The sequence below is a fragment of the Triturus cristatus genome, chromosome 3_1 (genome assembly GCF_964204655.1).
Source record: "Triturus cristatus chromosome 3_1, aTriCri1.1, whole genome shotgun sequence".
In the NCBI taxonomy this organism is placed as follows: Eukaryota; Metazoa; Chordata; class Amphibia; order Caudata; family Salamandridae; genus Triturus; species Triturus cristatus.
Genome location: NC_140583.1, coordinates 750,497,736 through 750,510,445, shown reverse-complemented (window position 1 = coordinate 750,510,445; position 12,710 = coordinate 750,497,736). Strand labels below are relative to the sequence as shown.

Here is a 12,710-nt window from a genome sequence, read left to right as displayed (position 1 = left end):
TAGATTATATTTTTGGTACTTCTGAGTATTGGCCACTAATACAGGCTTCTGAGTAATGAGGTCTGACAATTTCCGACCATATTCCACTCAAGGTGACCTTCCGGTGGGGGGTGACCAGGTCTGCTGTCCCGATATGGAGGCTGCGAACGGAAGCATTGAGAGATTTGCCCTACAGGGAGGGAAGAGGTACGTACCTCTCACAGTATTTTGAGACTAATGATGGCACAGAGACTAGCAGGGGCTGTGAGTGGGATTCTACAGTCATAAGGGGACACTGCATTAATTCCTCTTGGGATGCAAAATTGACATTGATGCACTCTGTCACGGACCTCGAAACACGGATACGGGTTGCCGAACTTGAGGTGGCGAACGCAGTATCCGCACGCCTGAGACTGGCAAATCTTCGTCGACAACATAGAGAATAGTCCCAACATTTGAGTGATCTTGACTATGGAGCCCCAGTAGTGCATCAACATATGGAGGGAGACAAGCATGGGCGCGTGTTGGCATGGCTGCTACTTTTGGAAATCCCGCAGACAGTTATTTGCACCATTCGGGATGCAGAGGGATACATAGTGAATATACAGGCGGACATAAATTAAGTCTTTACCAAATACTATGAATTGTTGTATAATCCGCCTATGGAGCTGTTCATGCCAGCGTTAGAAGCTTTATTGTGAGGATTTACTCTTCCCCAATTATCCCCCCTACACTTGCTGAAATTTGGAGCAACCCATACAACTTATGTGGCATATGGTGCTAAGCTGGCTCCCAAGTTACTGGCGATGTACAATGAGGCACATAGCCAGGGTTTTGTACAAACCTCCTTCTGAGGAAGCCCTCACAGTTGTATCACCAAAACAAGACATAGGACTCACTCTTGGTGAGTTTCCATTGTCCTATCTCAATGCTCAACATTGACTACCGGATCCTGAGGAAAGTTCTGGTCAACAGACTGCTCCCTGTCTTCAAATTTCTGATACACTCTGACCAGTGTGGATTCATTCAACATCAATCGACTGCTTTTAACATACGTTAGCTGTGGCACGTCATGGGTACAGCACACAACACAGAGCCTCTACAAGTGGTGGTCTCCCTAGATATTGAAAAGGTCTTCGACACATTAGGCTGGACCTATCTGTTCCGTGTGCTGCAGGCCGTTGGCATAGGCCCAGAATTTGTCAAATGGTTCAAATTTCTGTATGCTGCTCACTGGCTAGAGTACTCACAGGACACTATACTTTACATTTCTACTCTATTCTTAGAGGTACCAGGCAGGGTTGCTCCCTTTTCCCCCATCATTGTGCTTTGGCTATGAAGACACTGGCTGCGGCATTGTGGACCAGAGGCCCTACTTGGGATATACCAGTTCACACGACTTTGCACATGTCCTACTTATACGCGGATGATTTGCTCATTTATTTGCAAGTTCACACTGAATCCTTATATGCCCTGCATGACCTGCTAGACACCTTTAGAGACCTAACTGCACTCCAGATTAATTGGGGTAAATCTTGTTCTTACCCGCTCCGGAACTTGAATCTCGCAGCGAGAACCGCATTGAAACACAACCACATTCCCTGGCACTTTGACACCTTTTTCTTCTAGGGATTAATGTGTACCCCTCTGACAGGGATCTTTTAGATGTCAACCATGGTGGGACATTGAATTCGGTTCGGAACTCAATGGGCTTTTGGAGGATGCTACCTTTATCGCCTATTGGCTGTGCAGCTTTAGCCAAAATGCTTATCCTATCGTGGTTCCTATACTTTTTCTTAGCTCTTCCATAATGACCTGCCAGGGTGGTCTTTAAGGAACTAAAGGGACTGGAGTCGGATTTCATCTTGAGACCAGCACATAAGCATGTATCCCTTCAGATATTACATCGTCCTATTCAAAAGGGGAGCCTGGCCACTTCGAATTTCAAGCTGTACTTCACTTCAGCACAACTACAATGGCCTATCCGGTGACTGGCGAAGAACGGATGGGAGATTTTAATGTTGCACTTGGTGAGCTTGGAAATTGATATCTACTCCACTGGCTACTATCAGCAGATAGCCCTACTAAGGAGCTCCCTAGATTATTACGTGTGGCCAATCTGATATGGAATAGATATATGCAACCCAAACATATGGTTCCCCATATATATATATATATATATATATATATATATATATATATATATATATATATATATATATATATATATATATATATATATATATATATATATATATATATATATATATATATATATTAAAAAAATAAAATAATATATATATATATACATATATATATATTATCTACTGGCGGTCGCCAGTAGATAGTTATAGTTAGGACCTATTTTCCATAGGAAATCCGCAACATTCTATTCCCAATAAGTCTGGCGCCGGTTGATGAATCCTCGTGAAATTTTCCAAACTTTTGGCCAGCTCCGCTCAGCTTCGCTCCTACCCTGAAAGTTTCACGGTGATCCGTCAAGCGGGGGCCGAGAAAAAAGGGGGGTCCCAAAAAGCGTTTTCCCCATGCAATTTCCCATAGGATCTGTTGTCGCAGCTACAGCCCGAACCGCGGAACGGAATGACACCAAGTTTGGCAAAGAGGTAGTCCTCAGTTCAGACTCATGCCTTTTGCATAAATGATGTGAATCTGTTCAGTAGTTCCTGAGAAAATTAGGGTAAAAAAGTTAGTGATATCTATGGCCTGGGAGGATCTGCGGACCCTTCCCGCACCGTAAGCGCACCCTCCCCGAACCAAGCACGCACCCTCCCGATCGCGCGCTGAATGCTAATTGGCTGTCGAGTGTCTGTCTACATTCGAAACCAGGAACTGTTGACGGCCATTTTCTGCCTCGGTAGAAGCGAGGCTGAAGAAGCAAGGTGAATAAGTGTGTAAAACATATAAAGGTGGCAGAGTGGGAATACTCTGACCCTCTAGAGGTGCTTAGGAGGTCCCAGAAGGACCCCCTGGGGCCCCCTTTTTAAAGAAAAATAAAACGGCGAAATGCGTGCAGGGTGCGCGCATCCTACCGCGTTGGGTGCACGGATTCTCACGTGTTGGGTGAGCGGTTCCTAACGCGTTGGGTGCGCAGATCCAAGGAAAAAAAACTGAAATTTTTGGGAGATAAACATCAAGCTTAAGTGTTTTGTTCTTGAGTGGCTCTAAAAAGAGCCGTTGTGTTCCTTGAGAGTTTTTGGTACTTATAAGTAAGTACCTATACAGAGTCTTAAGTTGTTGAGGAAGACTCTGTTTCCTTCATCAGTAAAGTGTACTCCATCTCTCCTATACATCTCTTGCATATGAAAGTGCAGATTGTTATTGTAAATGGACCCCATTCTATAGTCTCGGAGAAAAGCAGAAACAGATTTATTCACAATTAAAAAAATTATAGGATTAGATGTAAAAATATATTAGTTTTAAGACTAGTTTAGAGTTTGACTTCAATTAATATTCACATGAAATACATATATATATATGTTTTTTAAAAAGTTAAATATTTCGCGGGATCCGCGCACCTACCGCGTCATAGACGCAGATGACGCATCGCGGAAGCGCGTAAACGTCGCGTTACGTACATATAACGTGTCGCGTATAGGCTGGGAGTCGCGTACCTGTCGCATTGCGATCGCGCACTAAACATGTACCTAACGCATACCATGCACGAATGCCAACGCGTAGGGATCGAGAACGGTGCGCATAGGGTGCGCGGATCCAAAAACATGGAAAAAATATATATAAAATAAAGTTTTGAACATATGGTTAAAGAAATATTTTTAAAAATATAAAAAAATATGTTTGAAAAACCCAATAAAAACAAATATTTTTAAATTTTTTAAAGAATTAATTAAAAAAATACATTTTAAAAATGGTGATAAAAAAGAATTTCAAAAACACATAATTAATGAAATTGACTCACTGAATTTGAAAAATATAGAAATGCAATGAAAATCATTAAACATGATATCTTTAGAGATAAGTTATAGATAGGAATTAGCATTTAAAAAACCTTTGAAATTCACTGAAAAAACCATAGGTTTCATGCACGTTATAGTTAGGAATTGGCATTTAAAAAGCCTTTGAAATTTACTGAAAAAACCAAAGGTTTCAGGGGCGTTATAGTTAGGAATTGGCATTTAAAAAACCTTAGAAATTCACTAAAAAAACATAGGTTTCAGGGGAGTTATAGTTAGCTGGACATTTCCCTCGTAAAAAACCCTAGAAATTCCTCTGTTATAGTTAGTTCAGCTAACTATAACTCGCGCCCCCGCAATGCACTGCTGATGACGTCACATATTACATCACTCATGACATGGTCGGTGACATCACTGATGACATCACTGATGATGTCATCCATGTGATAAATTAGTGCATCTTCTCACACTCTAATATAACCTTTGATACACCGACTCAAAATTTCAGACGGTCATTTTGAAAACCATAGATACTCCAATACCAAGAACTACACACCCACTCATTGACTCTTAGGTCTACATACATCTCCACTCACTCACCTGTACAGTCACTCATACTTGCAGTCACTCTGTACAGGACTATCATATGCATTTATACACCTATATAGACACTCACACACCGCCAATCATCCATTGAGGTACTGACACATCTAGTCAGTCATGCAAATAATTAATCACAGTCCAATTTACTCACCTATACAGTTAAACACACTCAAGTTCGCTTTCTCATAAAAATACTAACAAATTCTGACGCTCTTATACAATTACTGATACAAGCACACACTCATCCATACAGACACTCCCAAAATCACACACTCTCACATATAGATAGTTATATACTCTTACACACATATACACTGCGTTTCACATATGTAGTTACTGACAAATGTACAACTGAGATATACATTCAATCACTAACACACCCTTACATACAGTCACCCAACCATACAGTCCATCACAGATGCACTCTTAAAACCATGCACCCACTGAATCACCCACTCACGCATCTATGCACAGAGTCACACACACCCTACCCACACAAACACTCAGGCACCCATACATATACTCAGACAACCAATCAATAACCCATATAGACACTCATATAGCTATTCACAAAACCATGCAGCCACTTATACACCAACACACAGACACATACAGACATTCACACAGTTTAGTCACTAGTCTGCAGTAAGATACATTTAATGACTTACTTATAGAGTTAGTTACGCACCTAGAAAATCACCCATTCACACACTTATACACCCACTCATTCTTCCATAGGCCTTTCACTATAAATATATAAAACATATTTAAACTTTTCAGAAAAACACACATTCACTGGATGATGTCATCATCAGTGATGTCATTTCAGATGTCATCAGTGATGTCATCTGTGATGTCACTGACCATGTCATGAGTAATGTAATATGTGACGTCATCAGCAGTGCATTGCGGGGGCGCGATTTATAGTTAGCTGAACTAACTATAACAGGGGAATTTCTAGGGTTTTGTACGAGGGAAATGTCCAGCTAACTATAACGCCCCTGAAACCTATGTTTTTTACTGAATATATATATATATATATATATATATTCACTGGAAAAACCATAGGTTTCACACACGTTATAGTTAGGAATTAGCATTTAAAAAAACTTGCAAATTCAGTGAAAAAACCATAGGTTTCACACATGTTATAGTTAGCTGGACATTTTACTGATAAAAAAACCAATGAAATTCCCCCGTTATAGTTAGTGCAGGCAACTATAACTCACGCGACCGCAATCCTCTGCTGATGCTAATACTGTATTTAGACAATTATTTGCCCATGTCTTCTTCCATTAAATTTTAGCTATACATATATTACAAATATTTTTTTTTCATAAAGACACATATGTCATCAGCAGAGGATTGCGGTCGCGTGAGTTATAGTTGCCTGCACTAACTATAACGGGGGAATTTCATTGGTTTTTTATCAGTAAAATGTCCAGCTAACTATAACATGTGTGAAACCTATGGTTTTTTCACTGAATTTGCAAGTTTTTTTAAATGCTAATTCCTAACTATAACGTGTGTGAAACCTATGGTTTTTTCAGTGAATTTGTACGGTTTTTTAAATGCTAAGTTACTTTACGCCATTCGTGGCGTGCGCGCCCACTTAACGCAGTTCGTTCCGTGCGCGCACAGTGCGCTTCGCGCACCGTGCGCGCACAGTGAGCACGCGGTGCGCTTCACGCACCGCGCGCCCACTTTACGCAGTTAGTGCCGTGGATGGGCCATGTACGCAAGATGCGCTTCTCGCACCGTGCTCACATGGAGGACATATTATGCGCTTCGTTGTGCAAGGTAAGCTTTTACATTTCCGTAAACATAAATAAGCCATGTACAAATGGTGCACTTCTGGCACCATTTGCACACGGGGTGGGGAGAGTGTGGATAATTTTTTTTTTTTAATTTTTTTTTACCGTACGCGTAAGGTAAGCGTAATCGGCGATTTTTCGTAAAAAAATAAAAATGCATTTTTGGCCTTGGGGGTTCTTTGGGGACACATTCATCAAGGCTAGGTGGTTAGGAGCTGTCTAAACAGTCCCTTTACATGTTTTTTGCCTTTGTTTTTCCTCCCCCCCTCAGAGTGCGAGAGAGAAAATGGCGGCCGCCGCTTCCTGGTTTCGAACGATTCGAATGTTTACTAAGATCTAACAGCCAATCAGAATCGCGCTCGCGCACGGCACCGTACGCGTACGGTAAGCTTACCGTAAGTGCACGGTAAGCGCACCGTAAGCTGCCACAGATATATATATTGATTTAAATGCTATTTTCTCAGGAACTACTGAACAGATTTACACCAGACCTATAAAAGGCACTTCCTTGACCTGAGGACTACCTCTCTGCCAAATTTCAAGTAACTCTGTTCAGCCGTTCGGGCTGTAGCTGTGTCTAAAGGTCCTATGGAAAAATGCATGGGAAAAACGCGTTTTGGGACCCCCCTTTTATCTCAGCCCCCGCTTGACGAATCCCCCCGAGACTTTCAGGGTAGGAGCGGAGCGCCCCACCTATTTTGAAAATTTTGCGAGGATTCGTCGACCGGCGCCAAAGTTATTCCAAATAGAATGTTGCGGATTTCCTATGGAAACAGGGTCCTAACTATAACTATCTACTGGCCAGTAGATAATATATATATATATATATATTTTTTTAAATTTGTTAAGCATCTGGTTACTCCAATAACGAAGTGTCCCCATGCAGGGACGTTGAACTGGCAGGTCTACCAAGAAGGTAGAAAATATTCAAGCTTTGAAGAGTCAGGTTTTAAGTTTTTTCCAATAGGGTTGTTTTGAGCTTTTTAGCTGCAGGTCAAGTGGAAGTGATTTCCACAGTTTAGAGGCCAAGAGGCCAAATGAGTGTCCACCCATCCGAGCTCCTTGCGCCCTTGGCACAGCTGCTAACCTCTTTTCAATGGATCTGAGGCACCTGCTGGGTTTGCAGGGATTGTTGTGTTTCTGCCGATAACGAGGACCACGGTTGTTTAGAATTCTATGGCAGAAACACAGGGATTTGAAAGATACTCTTTTATTAATTGGGAACCAGTGAAGTTGAATGAGTGCTGGTCCTGGAGAGGGGCATCTGGGGATACCTCTCTGGGATCTTCCTGAGTTCAGGTTGCTTCTGGATGAACAAGGCCCGGGTCCCTAGTGAAAGGTTGGACTGCTCCAACTAGGCAACCTCTTTGAGGATGGCGCCCTGCTATTATTTCAACAACTTCGAGACTCCTCCGGAGTCCTTTCTCATCTATCATGCATTAAAATGCAGTATTAGGCGTGTGTGGTTGATGGATGCCGCAGGGCCTTTACTCCATCAGGAGCTGCACTGTTTCCTTAGCCATGGGTTTGGTCGAAAGGCTGTGTCATCGCTTAATGCAGCTTTTCTAGCACCAGGCATGTTCTGAATGCTTAGAGGCAAGACAAGATGGGAGACAGACTTCGGCACAGTTTGTTTTTGGACAACAATGGCATTAGGCCACAATAAGCGGGTGTCCCGTAATACATGCCTCGAAATTACACAATTTAACTGCCTCTATCAGACTTACCACAATCCCCCTCGCCTCCATGCGTTGTTCCCTGGAACTCCTTCCATTTTTGCAGATAAGCAGATGTCACATTTTTTAATATGGTGTGGGGGTGCCCGCCACTGGTATGTGCCTGGACCCAAGTACTGGAGCATATCTCTGCAGTGATCGATGTACAGCTTCCTCTAGATCCATTACAATGTCTATTGGGGATCAGTAAATTTATGAAAGGCTCTAGGCATTACTTAAGTATGGCAAACTTAGCACTAGCGTTATATAAATGTCTAATAGCCATGTCCTAAAAAGGAGCTCATCGGCCTGAAATCTCAGTATGGCTTGGGGTGACACATAAATGGGCAGTAGCAGAAGCAAATGCTTTGTCGTCTGCCTCCATTGGACGCTGCAGGTGGCATCACACTCTGGGACACTTTCGTAAAGAAGCTCTTTGACAAATTGCATCCCCTTCCCCCTGATGTGTTCCCATCTTTGTCCGTTGGGGGGCTGCTGCTTCCAGGCGCCTCTCCCTGGGTTGTCCTCTCCTTCCTCTTATGACGTAACTGATGCAATACAGTAAAGTGATGCTCCCCTTACGCAATATACAATAGACTTTCTCTACAGCCTCCTACCACCTTCTTAACAATGTTTTTGTGTCAAATATTTTCAGTAGTATCCTCTCCACTCTCTGTATGCCACTAGAGAAGTCCCTCCTACCTACTAGCCAGTATTTATGATTGTTCTTGTTGTTGATATTGTTGATCTCTAATGGTATTGGCTTTTTATACAAGGATTGGGTATATCAGCTTGCACATGGAACCCCAATTATTGTGGTTTTCAGAGGGCCTTGCTTTCTTATAAGGTTGCTTGATTGCACTCATCCTTTAAATTCTAAGATCAGCTGCCTATTTTGTCTCTATTTGTATCTTGAAAGTGCAAACAAAGACATTTAAAAAAACAAAAGTTAATTCAAATTTGCACCAAAGATGCGCACCTCCCCAACAAGGCTCTAAAAAATAATGCTTTACTGAGAGCCCACTGACAATAAATACATTTAACCTTTTTCAGACTTCATTAAAATACTGGTAACGGCAGGCATCATGATCTCAGCAGCAATTTGTAATTTCTTTCCACCAAAATCAATGTAAAAGGTTGAAAAATTAGGTGGCATTGAAACCTATGAAAGAGGAAGGAATTAATATAAATGCTGTGAGTACCATATTTTCTCTGTAAAAAGACGTGGATGCGTAAGTGCCTTAAGAATACTTCCCAAATGATTCTGGTGCACATGCTGTAGCAGATCCTGTTGACAATGGTTGGTTGCTGCTAGCTTTCACACGAGTATTCCTGCTCAATTTCTGATGCCTCCATCACCATTTAGTTTTTCACAGGCTGAGGCCTGAGATTTGCTCCTCTGACATCTACTCACTAAAGCCTGAAGCCCCCATATTAAATAATGAACATAAATCTTCTTTTGTAATTGGAGAGCTACCAATGTGGAGGCAAGATACATCAAAATGTGATATTTAGAACACAATTTGTTATACTTATAAGAGCCTCTCAATGTCACCCATGCATGCATTAAACTTATGAAGCTAAAATTTAAGTTCATCACCACATTTCATAGTATGTAAAAAATCTGCATGTTCTCATAATTTAAGGTATGAATAAAAATGTCTGCCAAGCCTAGTCTCTAAATCATCCAGTTTGTTCTTTGTGGGCAGAGATCTTCACTTACATGCTAACTCTTTAGGCCTTCTTTCTGAAGCATTAATGGTGCCCTTGCACAGGTCTTGGTGTGCAGTCTCTTGCAGCCTGGGCTCTAAATCTGGCAGCACCATCTTGGTTAACTACTGTCTTCTTTGAAACTATGATACTTCTGCTCACTATCTGAGCCCTGCCTGTTTCAACTGCCTGTGCCACACTCTCTCGGCTCTCTAAAGCTAAACCCACACTTGGCTTATCTTTTTATGTGCAGAGTTCTCCCTCCCGAATAAGTGGAGTCTTTATTCTAGTAAACTTACTTTTAACTCGTAGGTTGTGAACACGCAAAACAATAAACTTGCACAAAAGTCTACATTTGTTTGAATGAAACCCATCATGTATCTCTAGATTTTGCTTTATAAAATTATCTCTCTAACTAGTTCCTGTAAATTTCATCTATGAGTTTTGCTGGAGGAAGCCCAGGTTTAAACTGTCTTCTTCTTTTGACAGAAATAATTGATTGAGAAAAAATTATCTTCATTAAAATTGATAATAGTGTATTCTATTATTCATCTGCACTGTTTGATTTTAGGGTTAACTTTCATTCAATTTATAGGCTGCAGGATTTAACATGTTTTGCTTTGAGACACTAACACTTCACAGTGAATAGATAATAAAATACACTTTGAATTATTGTGCACTTCATGTCTTCTGAAGTGTGCTGCTAGTCCACTGACGCCAACACGCTTCAAGGATCATACACTCCAAAACCGATGGTGGCCACACATACTTCGTATTGCCAGAACCCAAGCATTCAGGACAGCATTTCCTTGGCTACTATTCTTTATTCATGTTTGAAAGAGGCAACAGAATATTCATCACATTTGTTACAAAAATAAAAGTATCTCCACATTTTTTAGGCTGCTATAGTGGTTTTCACTAAACCTTAGCCCTGAATGTGCTTCCCAAAAAAACATTGTTTATTTGGTTGCAGGAAGAGGCCATAGAGGATCTGTAGAAAATGGGGTTAGTTGTTGAGGGGGGTGAAACCCTATTCAAGCAGCAACCACATTTCTTGCCAAGGTGAAACACAAGAGATCTCCAAATTAACCTGTGCTCAACCATCTGGTTGCATGGCACAAAAGCAATCAGGCTCAACTTAGAGGCAATGTGTAAAGTATAGATGCATCACTTCAAACAGTAATAAAGTGAAAACACAACACAAGAAAAATCCAACACAAAGGGGCGATTCCGATCCGGGTCGGAAAGCACTCCGACCGAGCCGGATCCAGAGTGATTTCCGACCAAGCCGGAGTCCTGCAGTCCGACCGAGCGAGTACGATGCGACCTTATGCTGTCGGACTCAGTTTGGTCGGACTCCCATAGAAGTCAATGGGAGCCGGACGTACGACGAGTACATGAGCTTCCATTGACTGAAATTGTAAATTGCGGACAAGTGCGCCCCCTACAGTGAGTACGCATCGGTGCCATCTGCACCGTACATGCCTGTGTTGGGGAGACCCATGGGTCTCCCCCTGTGTCTGAGTCCTAGGGCTGCGGGTGACAGGGGGTCCGACGCGGACCCCCAAAGGCAACCACCCGGACGATTTGCGAGCCGGACACTCGTACTGGCTCGGTCGTGAATCGCATCCATTGCACGCCACAGTTAGCTTACAACCGAGACGTACGGAGCGATTCAGACCCGGAAACGAGTCAGTCGGTAAATTTTATGTAGCTTGCATCGCACTTAATCGCTCGTACAGCTGTATGAGTCAGGCTGAAAACACGCGTACGGCACGTAGTTTTTCCGGACGGATCGCGTTCGATGCCCCTCCGACCCAGATTGGAATCGGCCCCTAATTTAGAAACCAGAGTAAAATTAAATGGATTGTTTGAGTCCAAGATGACAAACATCTAATACGTAAAACTGGAGATATGCAGTTTTAAAGACTTTGGTAAAAACAGTGCTAAAAAGCACAAAGCTTCACCTGCGACCAACTGGTCACTCCAGACTGGGACAAAATCAAAAGTTCAGGCTGACTGCGATCGCGTTCGGTGCCCTTCCGACCCGGATCGGAATCGGACCCTAATTTAGAAACCAAAGTAAAATTAAATGAATTGTTTGAGTCCAAGATGACAAAAATCTAATAAGTAAAACTGGAGATGTGCAATTTTAAAGACTTTGGTAAAAACAGTGCTAAAAAGCACAAAGCTCCACCTGCGGCCAACTGGTCACTCCAGACTGGGACAAAATCAAAAGTTCAGGCCGACTGCGATAGAGCACGGTCTGAATACAGAGACAAGGAGAGGGAAAACACCGCCCGCTAGGACCGCGGCATAACTGCTGGTCCAATTAGTATGCTCCGCAGTCAAAATCCGACCACGGTGGTACGATCGCGGCATTTAACATTGCCGTGGTTGCTGCTGCCAGCAGCACTGCCGCGATGCCCAAAACTGCATGTCCAGCATATCCCTGCATTGCGTGGCAGGGACTGCACAGTGCCTGCCACCTGGTACAGGGACATGTAGGGGGGTACCATGGGTAGTCCCCAGTGCACCCACACACCCCCAAACACATTGGCCCCCAAAGACATTCTCCGCATGCCTTTCCATGGCGGTTCAACTGCTGCAGAAAGGCTGGCTACTGCCGGCATCATAATCATGTCGCCGGAGCCTGACCCTGCACCGCCCCCATTTTAGCGGTCCAGCTCCGCCCGCTAGGCAAGCGTGCGGACTGCTACAAGCGGAAAAGTGGCGTGCAGGAAATCTCACCATCGTGGTCGTCACCGCCATGCTAATGTGACCGGCGGCTTTCTGGGTGGTGATGGTGGGCAGATGACTGCTGCCAGCCCAGCGGTTGCCACCGCCGGCCCGGCGGCGGCCATCCAACCGCCATCATAATAGACCCCAAAGTTACTCCCATTGGACAAAGAACCTTATGTACCTGGTGCACGGCCTGCGCTGTGATTCTTTGCAAT

General features: G+C 43.0%; 1 protein-coding gene across 1 annotated transcript in view; it reads left to right on the top strand.

The window, feature by feature from the left end:
• LOC146860915 (mucin-5B-like) overlaps positions 1 to 12,710 on the top strand; it is a 189,786-nt gene that overhangs the window by 116,774 nt on the left and 60,302 nt on the right. The gene's annotated exons all lie outside the window — the stretch shown is intronic.